At 37.3% G+C, this 23,595-nt stretch overlaps 1 long non-coding RNA gene across 1 annotated transcript in view; it reads left to right on the top strand.

Annotated features, from left to right (window-relative positions):
- The first annotated feature begins 4,095 nt into the window (after positions 1-4,095).
- The window catches only part of LOC109023859 (uncharacterized), an 87,864-nt gene continuing 68,364 nt past the window's right edge, over positions 4,096-23,595 (top strand). Inside the window, exons 1-2 of the long non-coding RNA XR_010131673.1 lie at positions 4,096-4,162; positions 5,217-5,325. This is a non-coding gene — a long non-coding RNA (uncharacterized lncRNA). The remainder of the gene's footprint in view (positions 4,163-5,216; positions 5,326-23,595) is intronic.

The raw sequence follows: 23,595 nt of genomic DNA, 5'->3' as shown, positions 1-23,595 counted from the left end.
CTCCCCCTACCCTCAAATGAGAATATACATTTTTAATCCTTTAAAATACAAATATGTTTGTCTCCAATTTATTTTATTCTTTTTGAGATGAGGTCTTGCTTTGTCGCCCAGGCTGGAGTACAGTGGCACGATCTTGGCTCACTGCAACCTCCATCTCTCGGGTTCAGGAGAGTCTCCTGCCTTAGCCTCCCAAGTAGCTGGGACTACAGGCCAGTGCCACCACATCCGACTAATTTTTGTATTTTTAGTAGAGACAGGGTTTCACCATGTTGGCCAGGCTGGTCTTGAACTCCTGACCTCAAGTGATCCACCTAGCTTGGCCTCCCAAAGCGTTGGGATTACAGGCATGAGCCACCGTGCCTGGCCAGTCTCCAATTTTGAAAGAAATAATTAAATAGGGAAGCATCCACCTGATCCTTGCCCTACCTCTTATTCCATCGTATCCCACCAGGCCACCAGGTCCATCCACACAGGCCTTCTTTACATTTATTGTAAACAACACGCACATGCCCACCTCCATCCAGAATGCCTCTTCAGATCATGAACAACAGCTTCCTTTTCATCATTCAGTATCAAGAGAGTGTCATATCACCTCCTTGAACAGGTTATCTCTGGCCATTAATGTTGCCAACACCTTGTTAACTCAAAACCTTACTCTGTTTTATTTTCTTTTTAACATTTAGTGACATTTGAAACTATTTTCTATTTACATTCAGTACTTGTTTATTTTCTGTCCACCCTACTAGGATTTCCATAGCTCAGGGAACTTGGACTATCTTGTACATGCCCGACCAATAGTAGTCCATCAATTAGTATTTTCATAATAATTTTAGTGCTAATAACAAACCTAGTAATTTGTGGTCACCTACTACATGTCAGGCTCTTTATAGATTATCTCCCTAATTATCAAATTAGTTCTATTAATCTTTTAACAGATGAAGAAAAAGGGGCTTCTGAGAGTTTAGAGAAGATAACAGGCCCAAGATCTCAATGTTCTTAAGGATGTAGCTGCAATTATAATTTAAAGTTCTGACTTCATTCCTGGCTATAATGACTCCTTATGCATTCCACATTTAATAAATCAAGTAAAAAATTTCCATTGCTTTATACTATCAGACATCATTGGATTGTATTACTCTTCAATAATTCTTAACATTTTATTTTTAAGTTCTTTGTATCTTTTCCTTAATAAACTACGTCTGTAAGAAAATATGTTACCATGGTGAATCTTTTCTTACCATGAATAATAATTTTAAAATTTAGTTCAGCCAAACACTCACATCACTGTATATAACGTCTTCTGTAAGCAGAAAGATATTGAAACAATGAGAAAGATCAGATGAACAAATGTAAATAAGATTTTAGCATAGGAATAGATTGCATGAAATTAATACAGAAGCCAATAAATGTAAAGAAAAATGGTTAGGAAGAATAGATTTGATGACAATATACAGATATAGTATTAGCTTTTGGCTGTTTTCATACTGGGTCCTAAGAAACACTTGAGGTAATTCTTAAAAATAGAAATTCCAGGGCCCAATTCCAGATCTACTAAATCAAAATCCTGGGGTGGAGGTGGGGGAAGAAGAGTCATCCCAAGTGAATCTTACATTTAAGCAAATTTGAGAAGCACTGGGAGAAAGAATGCTTATTCGTTATGAGTAATACAGGAGGCATGGAGATGATAATATTAGGCAGTTGGAGGTCTTCAAGTAATTATTTACCCAGAGACAGCAGCACTAAAACGTACTGTATATTCATGATTGCATTTTTGTCATTTTCCATTGTTTCTTGTATGTCTGTGTGTGTGTGTATGTGTATATATATGTATGTGTATATATATATATATATACTATCAGAGACCACTGGATTGCATTACTCTTCAATAATTCTTAACATTTTATTTTTAAGTTCTTTGTACCTCTTCCTTTATAAGCTACATCAGTAAGAAAATACATATATATAATATATATACATAAATATATATATATACACACATATATGTATATATACATATACACACACATATATGTATATATACATATACACACACACAAAATGTGTATGCTTATGATCAGGATTCAACACCTACATTAGATGAAAGGTTTAAAAGTTTAAATATTTTAAAAGTCCCACCATTGAGATTTTTTGTTAATTTATTGACTCTAAGGGCCTGTTTCTTTTACTTATGTGCATGCACACACACACACACATTCACACGGTTCCATGGCAGCAAAGAAATTCTCACATTCCAAACATGTCTTAGTGAAGCATGATAGTTAAGAATTCTCAATATTTTAACGTTACTTAGAGCACCAGTAGGTAGGTTACCCTGGCCCCATTCCCAGAATTTAACAGTAGGGGCCTTGTGAAATGCTAAACGATGTGTATAACAGTATTCAAGCTCTCCAAGAGCCAATCCGTCAAAACATTTGCTGCTTTGAAAATGTGTTCTTCAAAAAAATGGGCATATGGAACTTATTACTCTGCTTGGTGGAGTTCAGGCAGCAGGGTCCAAAGTAAGCACAAAAACCTTTTGAGGACATAATCCTACCTAAAGGTAGCAGGGTCTCTAAAACTGTCCTTCCCTGACCCAAGAGGTATAGAAGTCTCATGGGAAATAGCAGAGTTCCAAATATTTTCCTGTAATTCAAGTATTAGAATAGCTCAAAACTAGGTAGAAGCATAAAAAAAGGTAATATTTAAATAGACAGTCTATAAAATATTGGACTTGTTTTGGTAAATGATCCCTCAGTTGGTATCTCTTTATCACCCACTTCTAGCACAACTTTTGGTCCATATTTGATGTTTAATAATTATATGTGAACAAATAAGTCAGTGACATTTTGCTGCTATATACTGAAGTAGAATTTAGAATGCAAAGCTACATACTTGTGTAAATTTCACCAATGAAAGGGAAATTGAATTCTCTAATCTCCATGGGAAATAAATATTTTCACAAAGAAGAAAACCATCAAAAGAAGGACCATGATTAGCTTACCCTTACTTTTTCTCTCCCTATTGACACCCATGTCATCTGGATTTAAATGAGTATATATATATATATATATATATATATATATATATATATATCTCATATACAAATATATATTTAATTTACATGTTCTTAATATTTAATTGAAATACATTTTAATATTTCAATACAATATTAAGTACAGGAAGCTGATTTTTAAAATATATTTTAATATTTCAATTAGATATTAAACACAGGAAGCCAATTGATAGAATTTGCAAAGAATTAACTTACTTTTCTTTGAAACTGCATAACATTTGCTGTACTAGCTATTAAAATAACACAATTTTCACTAGTAGAAAGGACAGGAAATGCTAGTATCAGCCCTTGCAGACAAGAACAGAATTTAGTTTTTGAAGCTGAGAAGGCTCAAACTCCTTGCTGTGTTTTATTATGCATAACTGAAATTCTTCACAGTTACAAAAGTGTAAACTTCTCTTGATTGCATCAATATGTACTTGGAACAACGGGATATGTAGGTCAGTGCTTGTGAAGGAACTCTGTAGCTACATTTAAATTTGCTTTGAAGGAATAAAAGTAAATCCATAAAGTGTGCCTTTTTTTTTTTTTTTTTTTTTGGTAAAAACCATGCAGGCATTCCATTTTTAACTTCTTTCGGATCATAGGATGGATTTATCTTCCTCATTGAAAAATTCCCCTTGCTTGAAACTTCCTGATAGTTACAGATTTTTTTTCCCCTAGAATGTTTGATCATTTGAATAGCACTGTACGGACCACTCTTTGATGGTTTATATTCTCCCAACGTGATGCTCACTTCTGTTCATTACCTTATTTTTCATTATTTCATAATTTGTCTTTTGTATTTTATGACTGCTTCCTCTGGGATTTTTTTTTTCCTAGAAAAATGACAAGAATGATCCAAATAAGTCCATAAGAGAGGCTGTAAAATAAACATTATACCATGTGTGGGGTAAAAAAATAAATAAATAACTGCAAATGGCTGTTCTCACTTTCTGGCATTTACACACATGGCCATCTGTTTGAGGGCTGTTTTAAATGGCTGTTTTCCAACATTTATGTAACTGGCCAATTGAAAGGAAATGACATCATCAAGTTTCCTGAAGGCTATAGCCGGAGCCACGAAAAAGTTCGGAAACAAATTGCTTGGTAAAGAGAAAGATGTTTTTGAAATGTCTCTTTTTTATATGTACTTCTTTCTTATTTCTAGCATTTCTAACATTTTCCCCCTTTTTCTATACATTCTGTGTTTATACCCCTCAATATTCGCACAATCTACTCTGGGGCTTCTCCTCTCTAAATTGTGAGGGAGTTAAAGAGAAAAATATCCTCTTTGTTGGGTCTGTACAATCTGGTCAGAATGTGCTGAAAACCAAAGAGTTTTCTGACCTACTTAATATCCAAGAATGGACTTGATTGACTTTGTCACTGAAATGACGGCAGATTTTGAACTTGTAGACGTAGGCCTTGCAAAGCATGGAAATAATTCCGGACAGACATAGACTGTTCTGCTACCAAGGTGCTGCTGTAACTACCCCTCACAGCACAGCCCACAGAGCATGACTGAGTGAAGAGGAACATTTGGAAAGTCTATCGTATTTGTTGGAATCACCAAGAAATTAAAGCTACGAAGGGTAGAGGTTTTTATTTTTATACTTTTAAGTTCAGGGGTACATGTATAGGTTTGTTACATAGGTAAACATGTGTCATGGGGCTTTGCTATACACACTATTTCATTACTCAGGTATTAAGCCTAATATCCATTAGTTATTTTTCTTAAGCCTCTCCCTCCTCCCCACCCACTATCCTCTAATAGACTCCAGTGTGTGTTGTTCCTCTCTATGTGTCCATGTGTTCTGATCATTTAACTCCAACTTGTAAGTGAGAACATATGGTGTTTGGTTTTCTGTTCCTGCCTCAGTTTGCTAAGGAAAATGGCCTCCGGCTCCATCCATGTTCCTGCAAAAGGCATGATCTCATTCTTTTTTATGGCTGCATGGTATTCCAAGGTGTATATGTACAACATTTTGTTTATCCAGTGTATCACTGATGGGCTTTTATGCTGACTCCATGTCTCTGCTATTATGAATAGTGCTGCAATCAACATATGCATGCATGTGTCTTTATAATGGAATGATTTATATTCCTTGGGGTATATACCCAGTAATGGGATTGTTGGGTCAAATGGTACTTCTGTTTTTAGGTCTTTGAGGAATCGCCACACTGTCTTCCACATGGAAAGGACACAAATGGTTGAACTGATTTACACTCCCACCAACTGTGTATAAGTGTGCCTTTTTCTCCACAACCAGGTCAGTGTCTGCTATTTTTTGCCTTTTCAATAATAGCCATTCTGACAGGTGTAAGATGGTATCACATTGTGGTTTTGATTTGCATTTCTCTAATGATTGGTGATGTGAGCTTATTTTCATATGATTGTTGGCTGCTTGTATGTCTTCTTTTCAAAAGTGTCTGTTCATGTTCTTTGCCCACTTTTTAATGGGGTTGTTTGTCTTTTTCTTGTAAATTTGTTGAAGTTCCTTCTAGGTGCTGCATGTTAGACTTTGTTAGGTACATAGTTTGCAAAAATTTTCTCCCATTTTGTAGGTTGTCTGTTTACTCTGTTAATAGTTTCTTTTGAGGTGCAGAAGCTCTTAGTTTAATTAGATCCAATTTGTCAATTTTTGCTTTTGTTGCAATTGCTTTTGGCATCTTCATCATGTCTTTATAGCATAGTTTACAGATCTCCTTGTCCCTGAGTGTCTCAGTAATTTGGACCACCGGACCAAAGAGTTCTTTCATCTGATTCCAAAATTAAGCCATCTCTTGGGAAAACCTAGCAGCTGCATTTAAGCCTCACATTTGTATGGAAAAAGTATTAGTGTTGGAGGAAATTAAGTGTACCTTCTCTTCAAACTTTCTTGGGAGGTCAGAGCAAATAGAGAGTTCATCTAAGCAGCCATCTACTTAAACTCCTATATTAAAACCATTTTGGAATTTTTAAATGCCTTCATATGATTTCAATCTACTGTGGTATTCTATTCTACCAGAATGTTGCAGTTGCTTGCCTGAATCACCATTCTTCCAAGTTGGGAGGGGAGCATCAATTAAAAATTGTGTCCTTTCCACATTGCCTGCACTTGTTTGAAATTTTCTTCTCCTCCTGTTTCCTTCTCCTCCTCTTTTCATTATCACTGTGGGTAGGAGACATGGTTGTTGCTCCACCAGATTTCCTTTGCCAGTTGGTGGATCTGTACTCAGGTGTTTTGGGTTCTTTCTGGAGGCTTGCCCTTTGCTGATAGGAGCCACCTGCTGGGGTTACAGCGCCACCTTTCCCCACCCTTCTGGGTCACCAATGGCTGACTGGTTTGGGGGTACAAAAGCCTGGGCACATATCCTCAAGGTGAAACAAGGTTGTTTCTTGGGGGGTGTGATTGTGGGAGGTGTGATTTATGCCCCAGTTTCCTGGGCATCAGCCAAGGCTATACTTTACCTGAGATCACATCTCTCCTTACCTCTTTCCCCCTCAATGTTCAGCTTAATCTACTGCCTTCTAGGTTTTTCCTAAAGATCACTCCTTCAATACATCACATATATCTGAAGCCCTTTCTCAGTCTCTGCTTTCAAGGACCCCTATCTAAGACATTGTGATCACCAACAATGATATCTGAGTGATGAGTCTACAAAGTCCTATCCTATGTTTCAAGAGTCCAAAGCATGAGGAGAGTCTCTATCAGGGTAGATGGCAAGGGATGGGATGCGCTTGTGAGGTTGTGAGTCAGCAGCAGTATCTAAGGGAAGACATTTAAGGTGAGAGTTTAAGAAAGAAGGAAACATTGGTACTTGTTAGGTTACCTGACAGAATTTAATTAAGTTAGTAAAAATTACAGAGGTAGATGAAAAATTGTTTCTTGGATAAGAAAAAAAAATTAACACTTGTGATTGAAGAAAATTTGGAAAACACAGAAAAGTGTAAAAATAACATCAAAATCACCTGTAATTCTGCTATCCAAATATCACCCCTGTTTTTGTATGTTTCCTTCCAATTTCGATGTATCTATCTTCCTATCTCTGTATTTTATTCATATGTATTTATTTACATTTATAAATTGAGAATTGCTACATATACAATTTAATATCCTTCATTTTCTTCCTGAACATTACATACATTTTTATGCCATGTAGTACTCTTTGAAAATCTGATTTTCTATATCTGCATAATATTAAATTCTATAGGTTTGCCGTAATATAAATATATACATATCATCAGAATATAGGTTACTGTCATTTTTTTGCTGTTCAGAGCACTGCTGTAAGAATAATAGCCTTGAACATAAATCTTGGTGTTCATTTTAGATTTACATTTATAAGCTACATTAATTGTAGTTGTATTACTGGGTCAGATGTATGAACATTTTAAATAACTTGTCAGCTTATGTTCTAATTTTTGTCAACATAATGCCAATTATTTTCCAAAAAAAGTGCCAATATCTAAATGCTCCAATAAAAATACCATTTTATAATGCTATTACTAACATTCCATATGAAATTTTGAAGCAAATTTTGTACTTAACATCGTATTTATTTTTAAAAATTTTTTACTTTTTAAAAACACATGCTGTTTGGATTTTTTGTCCTTCTTAAAGACGAAAAACTTTTTGTTGTTGTTACTTTAGAATAAGCATGTTACTGATTGCCTTTTTTCTTTTAGCAATGCCTTTTTCAGGCTTCTAAACAGACACCCCAAAGAAACTGTATATTTCAAAAACATATAAACAAGTTAAATTGTTGGGGGAAGAGGGAAGAAAAAGGTTTAATCTACTCATTTTTGCAGGGCATGAGATGCAAGCAATCAGTTGAATTTCTTCACTTCATTACAGTCAATCAAATCTTTATTTTAGTTGAATTGTCTTAATATGTTGACATGCCACATCACAAACACAGCTACTGTATGCTTTTGTCTTAAGGACATTTCATCCCTACATTAACATTACTGCACATCTGAGTGATCCAGAAATTGTGCTCAATATCAGTAGGACTTAGTAAAAGTAAGAGCATAAAAGTAAATATGGTATAAGCAAATTTAATAGAACTCAAAAATATCATGTGGCAAGAAGGAGCATGCGAATGACGGAATGACAGCGAGGGGGACTGAATGGGGAAATACAGAAGGCAAGGAGTGTATAGAAGTGCATGTGAACAGCCATGCAGTGCTATGCAAGCCACGGGAAAAGGGCATGAACCATCTTCAGATTTTTCCTGTGTCTCCCCAAAGGTTTCTTATGGAATGGGTCTGGTATGTTCCTCATTTTGTAATGCACCAAGTGATGTGCTAAGTAAGAAGGTGATGCTGTAATGGTTAATTCACTCATCTAATATGTATGATACTATAAATGTTCTCCCAAATTCTTTGTTTGAGTTACAATGGTGACTAAAGTATACATGTATATTTGCTAATATATAATATGAATCTGTGTGCATGTGATTTCAATAAAAAAAATTTCAATTTTTAATGAATTATAGCTTTGTTAACAGCATGAAGACTAGAAGAAAAAGGATGGAAGAAAGAAGTGAAAGAGAAACAAATAGGGGAGGGGATCCCTCGGATAACTGGGAAGGAAAGGAAAACCAGAAAAAGCAGTCAGGATGAATGCCTGACAAAAAACTCTGCTGCAGTGACACTTTGACATGAAGCAGATTCAAACTTTCTATGACTGAACAGGACATTTTCCATTTATTGCTCCTTTGATACCCAAGCTCCTCAATGGGGGTGTTCTTCAATGAGACACTTTTACCAGTGATCATATTCTTGCTTGTTGGTTTTTTTTTTTTAAAAGTATGTTGCTGCTGTACTTTTAAGAAAGTTGTGTTTTATCTTAGTACTTTGATATTCATAAATGGTATAAAGCATAATTTTACCACATAGCTTTAATGGAATACTTTTTACAAACAAAATAAAACTTGACCTTCTTCCACCCTATCTCCACATTGGAACTAATTTTACTACATTTTATTTTTCAAAAACTATTAATTCAGTCAATGAATATTGACTTTGGACTACATTGGGTCATTTTCTTTTTTTTTTTTTTGTTTTTTTTTTTGTTTTTTTTTTTGAGACGGAGTCTTGCTTTGTCGCCCAGGCTGGAGTGCAGTGGCGCAATCTCGGCTCACTGCAAGCTCCACCTCCCGGGTTCACGCCATTCTCCTGCCTCAGCCTCCCGAGTAGCTGGGACTACAGGCGCCCACTACCACGCCCGGCTAATTTTTTTGTATTTTTTTTTTTTTTTTTTTTTAGTAGAGACGGGGTTTCACCGTGTTAGTCAGGATGGTCTCGATCTCCTGACCTCGTGATCCGCCCGCCTCGGCCTCCCAAAGTGCTGGGATTACAGGCGTGAGCCACCGCGCCCGGCCTACATTGGGTCATTTTCAATGGATTGCTCTGGTACAGCTTTACTTTGTCATGTCCTTTGTTCTTGCTCTTTCTTGTCTACCTACCAGTTAAAATATGAAACTCATGAAGCATTTAGGTCCCTGGATAGTGATTCCTGTATCAGGGTGAATCATGCAAACTTTCATATTGTCTAAACTATAATTCAGAAATATAATGTGGCTTAAATGGGAACTTGGGGCTAATGTTTAACAAGTGTGCACCATACTTTATCAGTTCTCTAAGATTTGTTTTCTACAAACAAAATTTTTTATGTAATGGGCTACCTTTAAGTGGTAATCCTAAAGGCCCTTTCTGACTTGTTCATTAACTTTTTCAAGTCTTCAGGCCACTGAGTTATTTGGTGCACAGAGTAATACCAAATCATGTCTGGGAAAGGTTCCATGATTCCCAAAGTGCCTGATTTTCCACGTCTTCCTGTAAGAAGTAGTAATAGATATGCTAAATGACTGGGGAAATAAGAATTAAGCCTATGGCTACTTTAAACTTTCCTATGGAAAGATTTTAATGAGTTTCCAAGTAGACAGTTCAGCTGAGACAATTTTATATAATGTGGTATATATGATTTAAAAATCTACATCCAAAAAACACATAAAAAACAAACCCTACTTTAGCTATGTGTCACTATACTCAGCTATGTATGCATAATATAATATACGTATATACATACACACATGTAGTTTAGACACACCCTACTTTAGTTATGTGATAGTATATATGTATATGACTTAGAAACCCTACTTTAGCTAGGTGTTAGTTTTTTTTCTCTGACCCTAAAATTATGTGTTTTGTTTGTTTGTTTGTTTGTTTTTGGAGACGGAGTCTCACTCTGTCCTCTGTCGCCCAGGCTGGAGTGAAGTGGTGTGATCTCAGCTCACTGCAAACTCTGCCCCCGGGGTTCAAGCAATTCTCCTGCCTCAGACTCCTGAGTAGCTGGGATTATAGGGGTGTACCACAATGTCTGGCTAATTTTAGTATTTTTAGTAGAGATGGGGTTTCACCATGTTGGCCAGGTTGGTCTCGTACTCGTGACCTCAAGTGATCCACCTGCCTCGGCCTCCCAAATTGCTAGGATTACAGGCGTGAGCCACTGTGCCCAGCCAATTCTGTTTTGACTATGAAGTAATACGACTTAAAATATGAATTATGGAAGCCACGCTTCTGAGTCATGCAGTGACCTTCCTCCACCCATCCCCACGCCAGTGCCTCCCACTGTTATTTTTGTGCATTTGGCATAACCAGTTTTCTTTAATGAAAGAGATTTCCTTTCCAAGATAGGAGTGCAAGCTCCAGACTAAAATTATGAAAATGCAAATAAGTAGTGCTTCCTTTATCCAAGTTGCTTTCTTCAGGTATATGTTGTATGTGTGCTGTTGTTTGCTGGTAGCTAAAAGTCCATTCTTTCTGCAGGATTGTCTTCTGTCTCTAAGGGAACAAGAATGACCATTAAGTAAAAAACATGTATGAAATTATGTGGGTGAGAATCTTTACCCCACTTTTTGTTCTTTTTGATGGTAGAAAGACCTTTGTCTTGCAAAGGCAAAACTAGTAAAAACTTTCTGCCTTCGGCTTAAACATTAAATGAAAATATACCTATTTAAACAATGTTTTAGGCTAGGTGCGGTGGCTCACGCCTGTAATCCCACCACTTTGGGAGGCCAAGGCAGGCGGATCACAAAGTGAGGAGTTCAAGACCAGCCTGGCTTATATGGTGAAACCCTGCATCTCCTAAAATACAAAAATTAGCTGAGTGTAGTAGTCGGCGCCTGTAATCCTAGCTACTCAGGAGGCTGAGGCAGGAAAATTGAGCCGAGATCATGCCACTGCACTCTAGCCTGAGAGACAGAGTGAGGCTCCATCTCAAAAAAAAAAATTGTTTTGCCCTGAATGAGTAGACCGGTGGGTTTGAGTTCAGCTTTGGGAAAAGGTAGGATGGTTTTCCTCTAAGCATGAAGTAGGCAGAATGTGCCTGTTTTGTCCTTTCATGAGAGCAATTTGATCTAGAGGAAGTACGAGGCTTTAAACTCCGGGTCTACAGAATTAAAGGAGGGTAAAAGAAGGGCAGCAGGATCTGACACTGGGCTTCTTATTGTTCCTGTCACAATTTAAATCATTTGTTCACAGTTGGTCACAAGACCTCAGTCTATTCCATGCTGCAAGTGTGTTCTTTCAAAAAACAGGAAGCAACACTTAAGTAATTGCAGATTTACAGTGACTACCAGGCTGATCCCAGCTCTTTGTCATGGCTTTCCTGTTTGGGTCTGAAGGAAGTGGCGGAGAAAGGAGAGAGAGGGTAGGGGAAGAAACTGTGTTAGAAGGACGGGTTAGCCTGAGCCTGGCTTTGCCTTAGTGAAAGAGTGATGAAAACACTTTAAACAGTTGCCAACAGGCCGGTAGAAAATATTTGACATCTCACCTACATCAACAAGCAAGAGTTAAAGGTTAAATCACACACAACTCAAGTGCTGGGAAAAAAGGATATGTTTATGTCATCAACTTTCTTTGTTCTAGGACCGCCCTATGTCAACAAGGAGACATATTCCCACTCCCTGGTTGGAGACACCAGGACAATAGAGACTGATCCACATTTGCGCATGGGTGGTAAATCCCCTTTTAAGCATTTGTAGCTTGCCTCTAGTCTAGCCTTCTTCTTCGTTTTTTACCTGCTTCCAAATACCTATGTATTTAGGGCAATGTGGTTGGTGGCCTTTCTTCTTTCTTCAACCAGTTTCTTGAGATCCCAAGCATGAAGCTTAGTGTAGGAGGAGAACTAGGAAGAGAAAGGTGTTTGCATCCATTTCCTGTGTTGGTTCCAAATTCAGTGAGCATCCAACCTAAATCCTTTGGATGGTGGTAGGGCCAGGGAAAGGTGCTTTACATTGCTGGTTCTCACACACTCTAGGTTTAATGATAGAAGGACCTTTCTGGAGAGGCATTTAGTGCTTTTCACAAGGACTATAACAAAAGGTGGGGCAGATTTCTTCACTGGTTCAAGGAAGATTTGAATTGAAATTTGGGAAGAAAGGAAAATATGCCCAGGGGAGCAATGCAACACTGTTGTGGTGGATGCCAACAGGTGTGTTATAGAATGAAAAAGAAACAGGATAGAAAAGTACATTTTATCATTTGGTGGGCCAAGGTCCCTTTTGAGAATCTGGTGAGAGCCATGATTATCTGCCTACACCAAAGTTTGTATCCATGCTTAGGAGGATCAGAAATTTTGATGATTTTTTTTTTTTTTAAGAATTCCTAGAGGTTTAGCTGGGCTCAGTGTTTCACGCCTGTAATCCCAGCACTTTTGGAAGGCCGAGGAGGGTGGATCACCTGAGGTCAGGAGTCTGAGACCAGCATGGCCAACATGGTAAAACCCCGTCTTTACTAAAAATACAAAAAATTAGCTGGCATGGCTGTGGGTGCCTGTAATCCTAGCTACTCAGGAGGCTGAGGCAGGAGAATTGCTTGAACCTGGGAGGCAGAGGTTGCAGTGAGCCAAGATTGTGCCACTGCACTCCAGCCTGGGCAACAACAGTGAAACTCCATCTCAAAAAAAAAATATATATATACATATATATGTATGTGTATATATATATATATGTGTATATATATATGTGTGTGTATATATATATGTGTGTGTGTGTGTGTATGTGTGTATATATATATAATTCCTAGAGGTTCATGGAGCCCTTTGAAGTGCCCCTAATGTAGAAGGTCCCTGTGGTATAGGGGTACAGCAAGCTGCCCATGCCTCCCCACAGTATTTTGAGAGTTAAACTAGATCTATATGCAATAGATAAGAATAGGTATAGCCAAAGCCCTTTACAACTAAATGGTTTCTACACACAAGATTCAGGACCCTCTTCCCTGGATAGTGCTAAATGATCAAGACTAGCTCTTCCCACCTTCACGTTTTTTGTGTTTTCTATAATTTTAAAAAGTATTCACCTGCTGGTAGAATCTTCATATGTTAATCCTATCATACGAACCACAACACAGTTTGTTTACTGTTCTTATTCCTGGCCTAGAAAACATTTGCCCAGTTCTATGGACTTGTCTACTTTCTGGTCCCTCTATTAGGAATATGTTTAGTTTGAAAATGAATATATTAAGGTATCATCATCTGATGCTGTGAAATATTTGCATCATTTAAAGAGAGAGCATTCCTTTTCTTGATTTGGGGCTCACCAACAATTTGATCAATTTTCATGCAACTTTATAGTTAAGGCATGATATCTCAAAATAAAATAGACTCAAAAATGTCCCAAAACCCACAGCTTTTAGGTCTTGTTGTTCAATGTTTTTAAAGAGAAGCACACAGTTTTATTAAACTGTATTTGAAAATGCCTTCCAATATCATTTTCTTCCTTTGAAATATCATTTTTTAAAAAAATATTTATTTAAAAGCATTATTCTGAGAAGTATTCTACAGACAGAACTATTCTTCAGACAGTGAAAAGGGTCCATGTACAAGAAGTTTAAGAACTCCTAGCAAAGAGATAATGGAAATAATTGGTGCACTGGTACACTGAATGGCGTTCAAAGTTGGTGAATTTGCTGGAAATGCCATAAAGGTACCACTGGCCTTGCATGAATGGGAAGCAGTGTAACAACATTCAACAGAGGATTCTATAAACAAGTCACACTGGAAAGCCAACTGATTGGGCTGCCTTTCTAAGATTAAATCATTCTTACTAGGCACTTCTCAGTACATAAAGCAAACACTGAAATTTCACCAAATTCATAAGGTTGTGTTTTTGTTTTATTTTGTACAAAACTGGCTGGTAGCAACTAAATGTTGTAAAGAGTGTCAGAACTTAAATGAAGACTTTCCTTCATCGTGGCATACCCATGCAGCACAGTGTGGTTGTTAGGGAAAAGAATCTATAGCGCCTATCTATATCTGACCATCAGAGGCTATACATCCTATCAAAAGAACTTGACAGTTTTGAGTAGCCAAATTGTCTTTGTCAGTTTTCCCCAATTATTTTTTATTAGTCTTAACATCAAGCTTTGCAGTGTTTTCCATGAGCAACTGTTTTGTTTCTACTTTCAGACACTGTGAGTCTTGTAACTGACTGTTTCCTTTTTTCTTTGTATTGGCTGTTTGATTAAGGGTTAAATCTGTTGACCTACCATAGCAATTGTATAAAATTTCACAGAATAGCCTTTGTATTTATATTTCATTCCTTTTTAGTTTCCTTATCAATCTTCATAGTGGCATCTATGATTGAATAGAATAACACATTCAAAACATTTGAAATAACATCATAGACACAGTAAGAGCAAAATTATGTGTTAGATATTATTCCTGGCTCCATCTTATTTTTCCAAATTACTTTTTCTTTGGCTTATGTCCTGATTACTTTTGTTGCATTGTTGTTGAAATTTTGCTATTATTACCATGTAGAATGATTTTTTTTGTAAATTTTCTTTGTTCTATTTGGAGACCTGATAGCAGTGTGAGGTATGGGTTTGGACAGAATGGGATTTGAAATAGAATGTAAGAATAATTAGTTTGACAGACGATATCAACTAAAATAGTGGCAGTAGGGATGCAGAGAAAGAGAGGTATTTATGAAATCAAATTGAGAGGACCTTTATGTGAAAGCACATTTTATGTGAAAGCTAAATATAGTAATAGGAAATCTGAGTTGATCCTCAACTTGCTAGGTGGGCAAGTGATGATGCCATTAATCAAGATCAGGAATACAGAGGTGTCATGGGGGTGATCAGGGGTGGTGATAAATAGGGATAAATATGTTATGACCATGTTGAGATTGAGATTTTTTTTGCAGGATGATTTAGTAAAATTCAGTAAAACACACAAAATAAGCCATCTAGAACTCAGGAAAGATTATGAAGCTGGATACACTGGTTTAAAATTTAGCAAAGTATACATATTTAGCTGAAGCAATAATTATGGGTAAAATTGCTCAGTAATAAGAGAAGGCCAAGGGACTTTTGGGAAATGGACTTGGAAGACAAAGGCTGTGACTTGTTTGTCTTTGTATTTCCAGCACCTAGCCCAGTGCCTGGCACATAAGAGTTTTTCAATAAACGTTTATTTCATGACTTACCAAATGAATGAGTGACTGAGTAAGGAGACCCAGTCTCCTCAGAGGAGACTGGGAAGGTGCAGTTGGAAGGATGACAGAAAACAGTAGAGAATGATGTCTTAGAAGATAAGGTAGCAGAAGTTTAAGAATGAGATTACAAAAAAAAAAAAAGAATAAGAGCACAGTGAAAATTTCTGAGTGTTGGATGACAGAAAACTGAAACAGAGTTAGTGCACTGGATGATAGAACCAGGACTCAAAAAAATCTCAGGAGTATGGAAATTAGAGTTCGATCTCATTGCTGTTTACTAGGGATAAATGTAAAAACCTAATGACAATTGAGAATATCAAATCCATGAGCACTAGAAGCAGATGACCTGGCTTAATCACTTTCCTAGGGTTTAATGGTATGCTGAAGGTTCAAAATAAATTAATATTGGAGCCTAAATGCCAAGGTATGTAATTAGGCGATGTTTATAAAAATATCCAGTGTGGAAATTGGGGATAAGAATACCTTAGTATCGTTTGCAGATACAGGTTGGAACAATGCCTTTCAAGAGGAAAAATACTATAGTAGGGGCAGAGAATGAAAAGAAGACTGAGGAAGTGCTTATTGGGTTCATGCTATAAGATAGACTTATGTATGCCCCAGGGATCTGGGGACAAAGGTCTCTGTTCTCATGATCTCTACAATCTGTGGAGGAAGAACACATGAAGCAAACCAATATATAAATATACAGAAAATTAGAGATGAGATGGCCATTTATGGTGAAGGCCAGAGTCACTGGAGCAAGGCAAACAGGGGAGACAGGGGCATGAGGTGGGCCATGGTCAGTTCAGGCAAGTTTTGGGGGCCTTTGAAAGAACTGGATTTATTCTAAGCACAATGGGAAGCCACTGGACAACTTTAACAAGGGTAGTAATATAATGAAATAAAACACATTAAAGAAAAATGAATTATCTGGATTCTATGTGGAGAATGCATTAAAGAAGGAAAAATTGGATGTCTAGATGAGAGTTGATGGTGTTCTGGACAAGGATGGAGGCAGTGAAGATGGCAAGGCATGGCTATATTCAAAGCATATCTCAGGGTAGATTTAATAGTACTTGATGACTTGATCTGAATTACATTGATTTGATACCAGGAGTTAGAATGAGGAGTACAACTCTCAGAATACTAGCTTCTGGAAGTAGATGAAATGTGGCACTATTTTCTGAGCAGAATCCTTGGAGGAGTGTGATGTTTGTGAAGGTGGGAAATTGATTGTGAATACTATTTCCTTTTGGATATACAAAGTTTGGGATGTCTGTAAACATCCAAGATACATCAGATAGAATTCAATAAAGGCCAGAGCCAATAACATGTCCCTTAGGGATACACCAATTATATTGCTTGATGTTCAATGGGGCCACTTGACACTGATCTATTTCCCTTCAGCTTCCCCCTTCAACAGAAATGGAGGGAGATTTGAAGCCCAAATATTATGCTCTTTTTTTGTCAACAGAAAACTGAGTGGTGCTGACTTATCAAGGCTTTTTTTTTTTTCAAGAAAGAATTCTGACAGAAGCCTTGTACTTGTTGGCCGGGCATGGTGGCTCATGCCTGTAATCCCAGCACTTTGGGAGGCCGAGGCGGGTGGACTGCCTGAGGTCAAGAGTTCGAGACAGAAGCCTTGTACTTGTGTGGATTCAAATCTGAGCTTTAAAAATGCTGGTTTTCAGATTACCTGTGGTCTTATACTTGTGATATTTATATTCCTCATGTTTCTTAGTACTGTGGGTAATCTTAGAGGCTTCTTTCTACAGTTAAGATGTTTTCTAAAGATCTGATTGCTTCCTGGCAATCAGGAAACATTCCTGCAGCAATATAGCTGCAGATAATTCTCCCAAATAATTATATTACATGTGAGTCTCATACCAGAAACTGCCTAAAAGTCTTTAAAGGCCAGTGTTTTCTGATAAGATTGGTGATGGATCTGAGAGAGAAGATCATTAGGTTAGGGAAGATAAGATAAGCATTCCTCAGACTTCAGGTCTACTTTAATGACTAAGATTAAGTGCTGAAAGGCCTTTCGAATAAACACTTAAATAAGAAGGAGAAACTCAAAGAAATAATAAATGTTTGAGGTGAGAAGTATGCTAATTATTCTAACTTGATCATTACACACTGTATACATGCATCAAAATATCACTCTGTATACCGTAAACATGTACAATCATTACGTGTCTATTAAAATTAAATAAAAGGATTAGCCATATCATTGAATGATACTGTGTCTCATCATTCTCCTCCCATCTCAATAACAAACCAATTTTCTTTATATAGTCTCTTAAGCCTCTGCTTCTCCACTTAACCCAACAACGAAGTCTACCACCTTATTTCAGCCCATCATCTGATATGTGGGTTATTGAAATGAAGTCCTATTTTAATCTCCCCTCCCTGCTGCCATTCTGCACTCTGACACCAAAGTCAATTTTCTGACATGCTTCTCTCACAATGCCTCTTTTGTGCCCCAATTCTCCACTTAGTCCACATGTTACAATAGTTAAAAAAAAAAAAAAAAATCCTCGTTCTCTTAGTCAGGTAGTTAAGAACTTCTGCAGGACCCAATCCATCCTATCACATGGATTTTCCCCCATTCATTGTCCTGTAAACACACTCTGCACTTGCTTACATTGTTCTCCACTCCTGGAATGCAGGTCTCCTCCTTGAGTTAACCCTTCTTTTTTTTTTGAGATGGAGTCTTGCTCTGTCACCCAGTCTGGAGTGCAGTGGTGCAATCTTGGCTCACTGCAACCTCTGCCTCTCGGGTTCAAGCCATTCTCCTGCCTCAGGCTCCTGAGAGTAGCTGGGACTAAAGGCGCCCACCACCATGCCTGGCTAATTTTTGTAATCTTAGTAGAGATGGGGCTTTACCATATTGGCCAGACTGGTCTCGAACTCTTGACTTTGTGATCTGCCCGCCTCGGCCTCCCAAAGCACTGGGATTACAGGTGTGAACCACCACGCCCAGCCAGAGTTAGCCCTTCTTTTAAGGCCAAGACTGAGCTCTCCCCTCTAGGACAGCTGATTCTTACATCATCATGCACTTTCTATCTTTATGTGATTTGCATCTGTGTCATTCTCTAGACGAGGCCCAGATGCAAACATTTCCTGCCCCAGCTCTTGGCAACCCTCTGCACAGCACAGAGAGCCCGGATGGCTGGCCTCAGGTCAGTGGGACCTTTGAGGTCATCTACATCTAGATTCAAGGCATTTTCCAATAAGAAAAGAACAAAGTCTAATTTGAAAGGCTACTTTTGCAAGTAGGAATGAAGAAAGACTGCTTCTGCCAAATGCTCTGGGAAGTATTCTGGGCAATAAAGTATAAGGCATTTGCCTCTCCTCTCTCTTGCTCTTCTCTCTTTTTCACTGTCTCAATTTCTAAAACCAGTTTTCTCATCTTGTGTGCTGAGTCGTATTTTCTAGTTCCTCCCAGAAATGTTTTTTTCATCATTCCTAAGCATATATCTTTAATCATCTAAGACCCTTTTTCTCTCCCAAATCATCTCAACAAAATTCCTTATTTCGTTGTCTAACTACTTTTCTCTTCAGTTATAACACTTGATTTCTTTTCACTTATTTAGCTCTTCAATTTTACTTTTATTCATTCCTATTTTTTTGTTGGGTCAAGAGAGACCTCCTTCTTTTCTTTTTCTTCCCCCTGGATAGCTAAGCACTAAAGGCATTGACACTTGAACACACCCTATATTCAGGTTACCACAGAAAGAGAGCCTCGTTTTATTCCTATGTTCCCTGGCCAGTAATACTATAACTTTGTGTACATTTTTAAATATTGTTTGAATGTTTATTTGGGAACTGAGGATAAGGTTTTATAATATATTACTTGGGAGTACTCAGATTTGCAGTCAATTATTCTATATTACACACTAACTTGATTTCTGTTTTTAATGGCTTTGAGCTTTCTGAGAATCAATGAATGTTTTTGTTTTTGCCATTGCAGTTCTGTGATAAAATCTCTTGTGTCAGGTGGTCATTGTTGCAGAAAAATGTTGCCTTGGCGTATTCACATGATACGCAGTAAACAATATTGCCAGATACCTATAGAGGGCGGAGGCCTTTGTCATTTTTAAAGTAAATGGATTATTTTCCTAGCTGTGTAATCACATCAACACATTCTCAGATGAAGTGGTAGTTTCCTTCCTTCTGATTCAAACAAGTTCTTGTCTTAACAGTCCTTGTTCTAATCTCTTAGACACTATTTACTCAGCATATAGGAAGGGATAAACTCAGAATAATTGCCTAAACTCAATCTGTCCTGGGAGAGAAGTGGGGAAATGTGATGCATACAATTTAAGTGAATTTTTTTTTAATGCTAGTACTTAATCTGTTCCTCTCCATCCTGGCAGAAGTTTATCCCTGGGATGAACTGGTACCACAAAAGTCAAAACCCTATTACCTTGAAAGATGCTTAGGCTGCAAACAAAAAATTTATTAACCTGAAAAATACTGCTTTTTGTTTTTTAAGGCATGGTTTGAAATTGTGCTTCTATCCTTCTCACTTCCGTCCAGTACTCAGTCTAATTAGATTTTTGAATGTACTATGTATTGGTGGAGCTTGTGGAGACTTTGGCTTTCTTTAGATGAGTAGCCTGGACTGTCATTTGAAACATGGGAGGCATGAAGATTTCCATACATTTTGACATTCTAGATTTTATTATACCTTGTCTTAGCGTACCTATAGTTTCAGGAATTGAGTAAAATAATAACAAAAACAATATTAATAGCTTAATGACAGTTAATGTATGCAAAGTACCATTTTAATCACTTTCTATACATCATCTTAATTAATCATCACAGTAATCTTATGATATAGATACAATTATTATAAAATCAATTTTTGGATGAAACTGAGATACAAAACTATGAAACAATATGCCTAAAGCAGCCTAGATCCATCCACGCAGCCATGATTAAAGATGAACTTAATTTCCTATTATTTTACTTGCTACTCCATAATAAAATCATAGTGATTAAAAAGACAAAATTATGTATATTTGGTGGAAGTAATTGGCTAGATAAAAGATAAAATTGATCTTCCAAATCTAGTTAGTATGATTTCTGGAGTCCCAAGAGTGCTTGTTAAGTAAGGTTAGGAATATCTATTGGATATTAAAATCCCATGCCTCAACTTTATTCAATAATGTCAGGGTTTTAATTTAGACATAATGCAGATAATCACAAGAGACATAATTCTTTTACTTCAGTAAAAATACAAAATCAAAAGAGAATCTAATGGCAAGGTGTTAGGGAGTCAGTACAAAGTTTGTAGTGAGAATGAGAGTTTTGGAGAGGGAAAAATGAGTCTTTTATGTTAAATACATGGTGAAAGGATTATATTAATTCCATTGTAGTTGATAATCATTATCCAGTTGAAATCATTATTAAAATGTAGAAGTAATCTTATTGCTTGCTTCTAATGTTTGCCATTATTGCATAGATTTGAAAATGCAAACTTCAGAAATTCAAGCCCTAGATAGATTACATATTTCTTCATAGGATCTTAGGTATTTTAATAACAGATACAATGAAGTGAGTAGAGGTGCCTGGTAATGGGTTTATCGGTCCAAGGAACAAGTCATGCCCTTGTGTGAATAATGGAGAGGAACAGGAATGTACATTAAGACTAGTGTCTGAGCATGGTGGCTCATGCCTGTAATCCCAGCACTTTGGGAAGCTGAGGTGAGCAGATCACGAGGTCAGGAGATAGAGACCATCCTGGCCAACATGGTGAAACCCCGTCTCTACTAAAAAAAAAAATACAAAAATTAGTTGGGTGTAGTGCCACGTGCCTGTAATCCTAGCTACTCAGGATGCTGAGGCACAAGCATCGCTTAAACCCAGGAGGCGGAAGTTGCAGTGAGCTGAGATCACACCACTGCCTGGGTGACACAGCGAGACTCTGTCTTAAAAAAAAAAAAAAAAAAAAAAAAGACTAGTAACCTGCTTGGGCTTTTAATATGAAATTGCCTTGCTCTAAAATAACCTGAATTATGCACTAAACAAGAAACGTGATTTTATTTTACTTCATAACATAAAGAATGAGAATATATAGAACAATATTTAAAATCAATATTGGAAAACTCTTAAATGTCTTCTTTCAATGGTCTTAATTACCACTTAAAATAATTCCGATATTTTCCCTAAACTAGGTCATCCTCCTCCTTCTCAAGGACAGAAACCCTCACTGAAAGAACTTTGTGTTCAATGGCTCTTTAATGGCTTGTTAAATGGTTTCTCCTTCCTATGTCTTTTACATTTATTGTGTTATTTAACTCCCCAGCAACCCTATGTTATAACTGAGAAATAGCAAAAGAAAGTAATTGATCCCAGGCAACACAGTGAGTGCGATGATTTAAATTTTGGTTGCTTCAGTGAGTGCGATGATTTAAATTTTGGCTGCTTTACTCCAGAGTCCAGACTTTTAATCACTATCGATCTATTCATTTAATTCTGTTGGCTAGTTTTGTAGTACAGTTCCAATGACCTTAGTATAAGAATGACAAAAACAAGCTCTCATCATGACATAAACAAACAAACAAAAACAACACACCATCCTGTAATACAGTTTCACTAACAAGATTCCTTGCACATTCCAGATAATAAGTCAGATGGCTTGAGGGTCAGGTGAGTTATACCCTCCAGCTAACTCCCCCTGCTTTGTCAATATAAATCACAGCTGGATCATTTCTACAACCTGTTCTTAAGGGAAGGAGGCACATTTCAAAAATATTTGAACAGAAAAATCTTTGAATAAGTATGATTGCTTTATTTGATAGGAAAGAATGAAGGAAATTAAATTATGTCACTGGGGGCTTGCATATAACTTAACTTACTTCCATTTAATTTTTTCAAATAATTTATGAAGTAATTATTATTCTCCCCATTTGAAAGATGAGGAGGAAACGGAATCAAAAAGGCTCACTAAATTTCCTAAGACCACAAAAGGCAGAACCAGAATACAGACCCAGTTTTCCTGGTTTTTCAGAATTTATATCTATTATTTTAGAGTGCCAAAAGATTGCTCTGTTGAATGCAAAATAAGGTTTCCAGTTTTACGGATAGATTTGCATTAAGCCATCCACCCTCTTATATTCCAAGATGCTGGCTGTGGTCTTGGAAAAGACACCTTCTCCTGAGGGTCTACGTAAGGAAATTGATGTGACACGCAAGAGAGGACTCAAAGTTTTCTAGCACGGTGTCTGGGAAGATGGTGATGCATTCACTGAAGATGTGATTTACTAGAAAAACTGACTGCAAAATATTTTAATGAGTCCAATTTGGGACATGTTAAGTTTGAAGTGACTTTGGAACCTATCAATTCTGCTGTCTAGAAGGCAATTGGCGAACAGAGCTCAGGAGTGAAGTCTGGGCTAAATTTAGGCACGCTCAGTGTATAGATGGAGATTTGAGTCTGTGAGTGGGTAAGATTTCTCAGGTTTCATATGTATGAAAAGTCAGGGACCAAAGATAGAATTCTATGAATTGCCAGAGGGCTGGGAGCCGAGGAAGAATACCAGTGAAGGAGGTTGTACAGCAATCAATGAGATAGGGGACATTTAGAATGTACTGGTGTTTCTGAAGAAGGACACAGAAGAAACTTTCAAATAAAAGGGAGCTATCAATTGTGTGCAATGATAAAGAGAATTTATGGCTGGGTGCAGTGCCTGTAATCCCAGCACTTTGGGAAGCCTAGACACGAGGATCACTTGCGCCCAGTTTGAAACCAGCCTGTGCAACAAAGTGAGACCCCTGTCTCTACAAAAACTCAAAAAATTAGCCAGATGTGATGTCATGCACCTGTGGTCCCAGCTACATTGGAGGCTGAAGCAAGAGGATCGCTTGAGCCCAGGAGGTCGAGACTGAGTGAGTGAAGATCATGCCATTGCACTCCTGCCTGTGCGACAGAGTGAGACACTGTCTCAGAAAAAAGAGAGAATTTAAGTAGGGCGAAAGCTGAAAAGGGGTCACATGATAAAAAAAATATATAGTAAGTCATTTGGAATACTTTGAAAAGAAAA

The sequence above is a fragment of the Gorilla gorilla genome, chromosome 19 (assembly GCF_029281585.2).
Source record: "Gorilla gorilla gorilla isolate KB3781 chromosome 19, NHGRI_mGorGor1-v2.1_pri, whole genome shotgun sequence".
NCBI classification, from domain to species: domain Eukaryota; kingdom Metazoa; phylum Chordata; class Mammalia; order Primates; family Hominidae; genus Gorilla; species Gorilla gorilla.
Note: the sequence above shows the minus strand (reverse complement) of the source record. Positions and strands in the feature narration are given on the sequence as shown.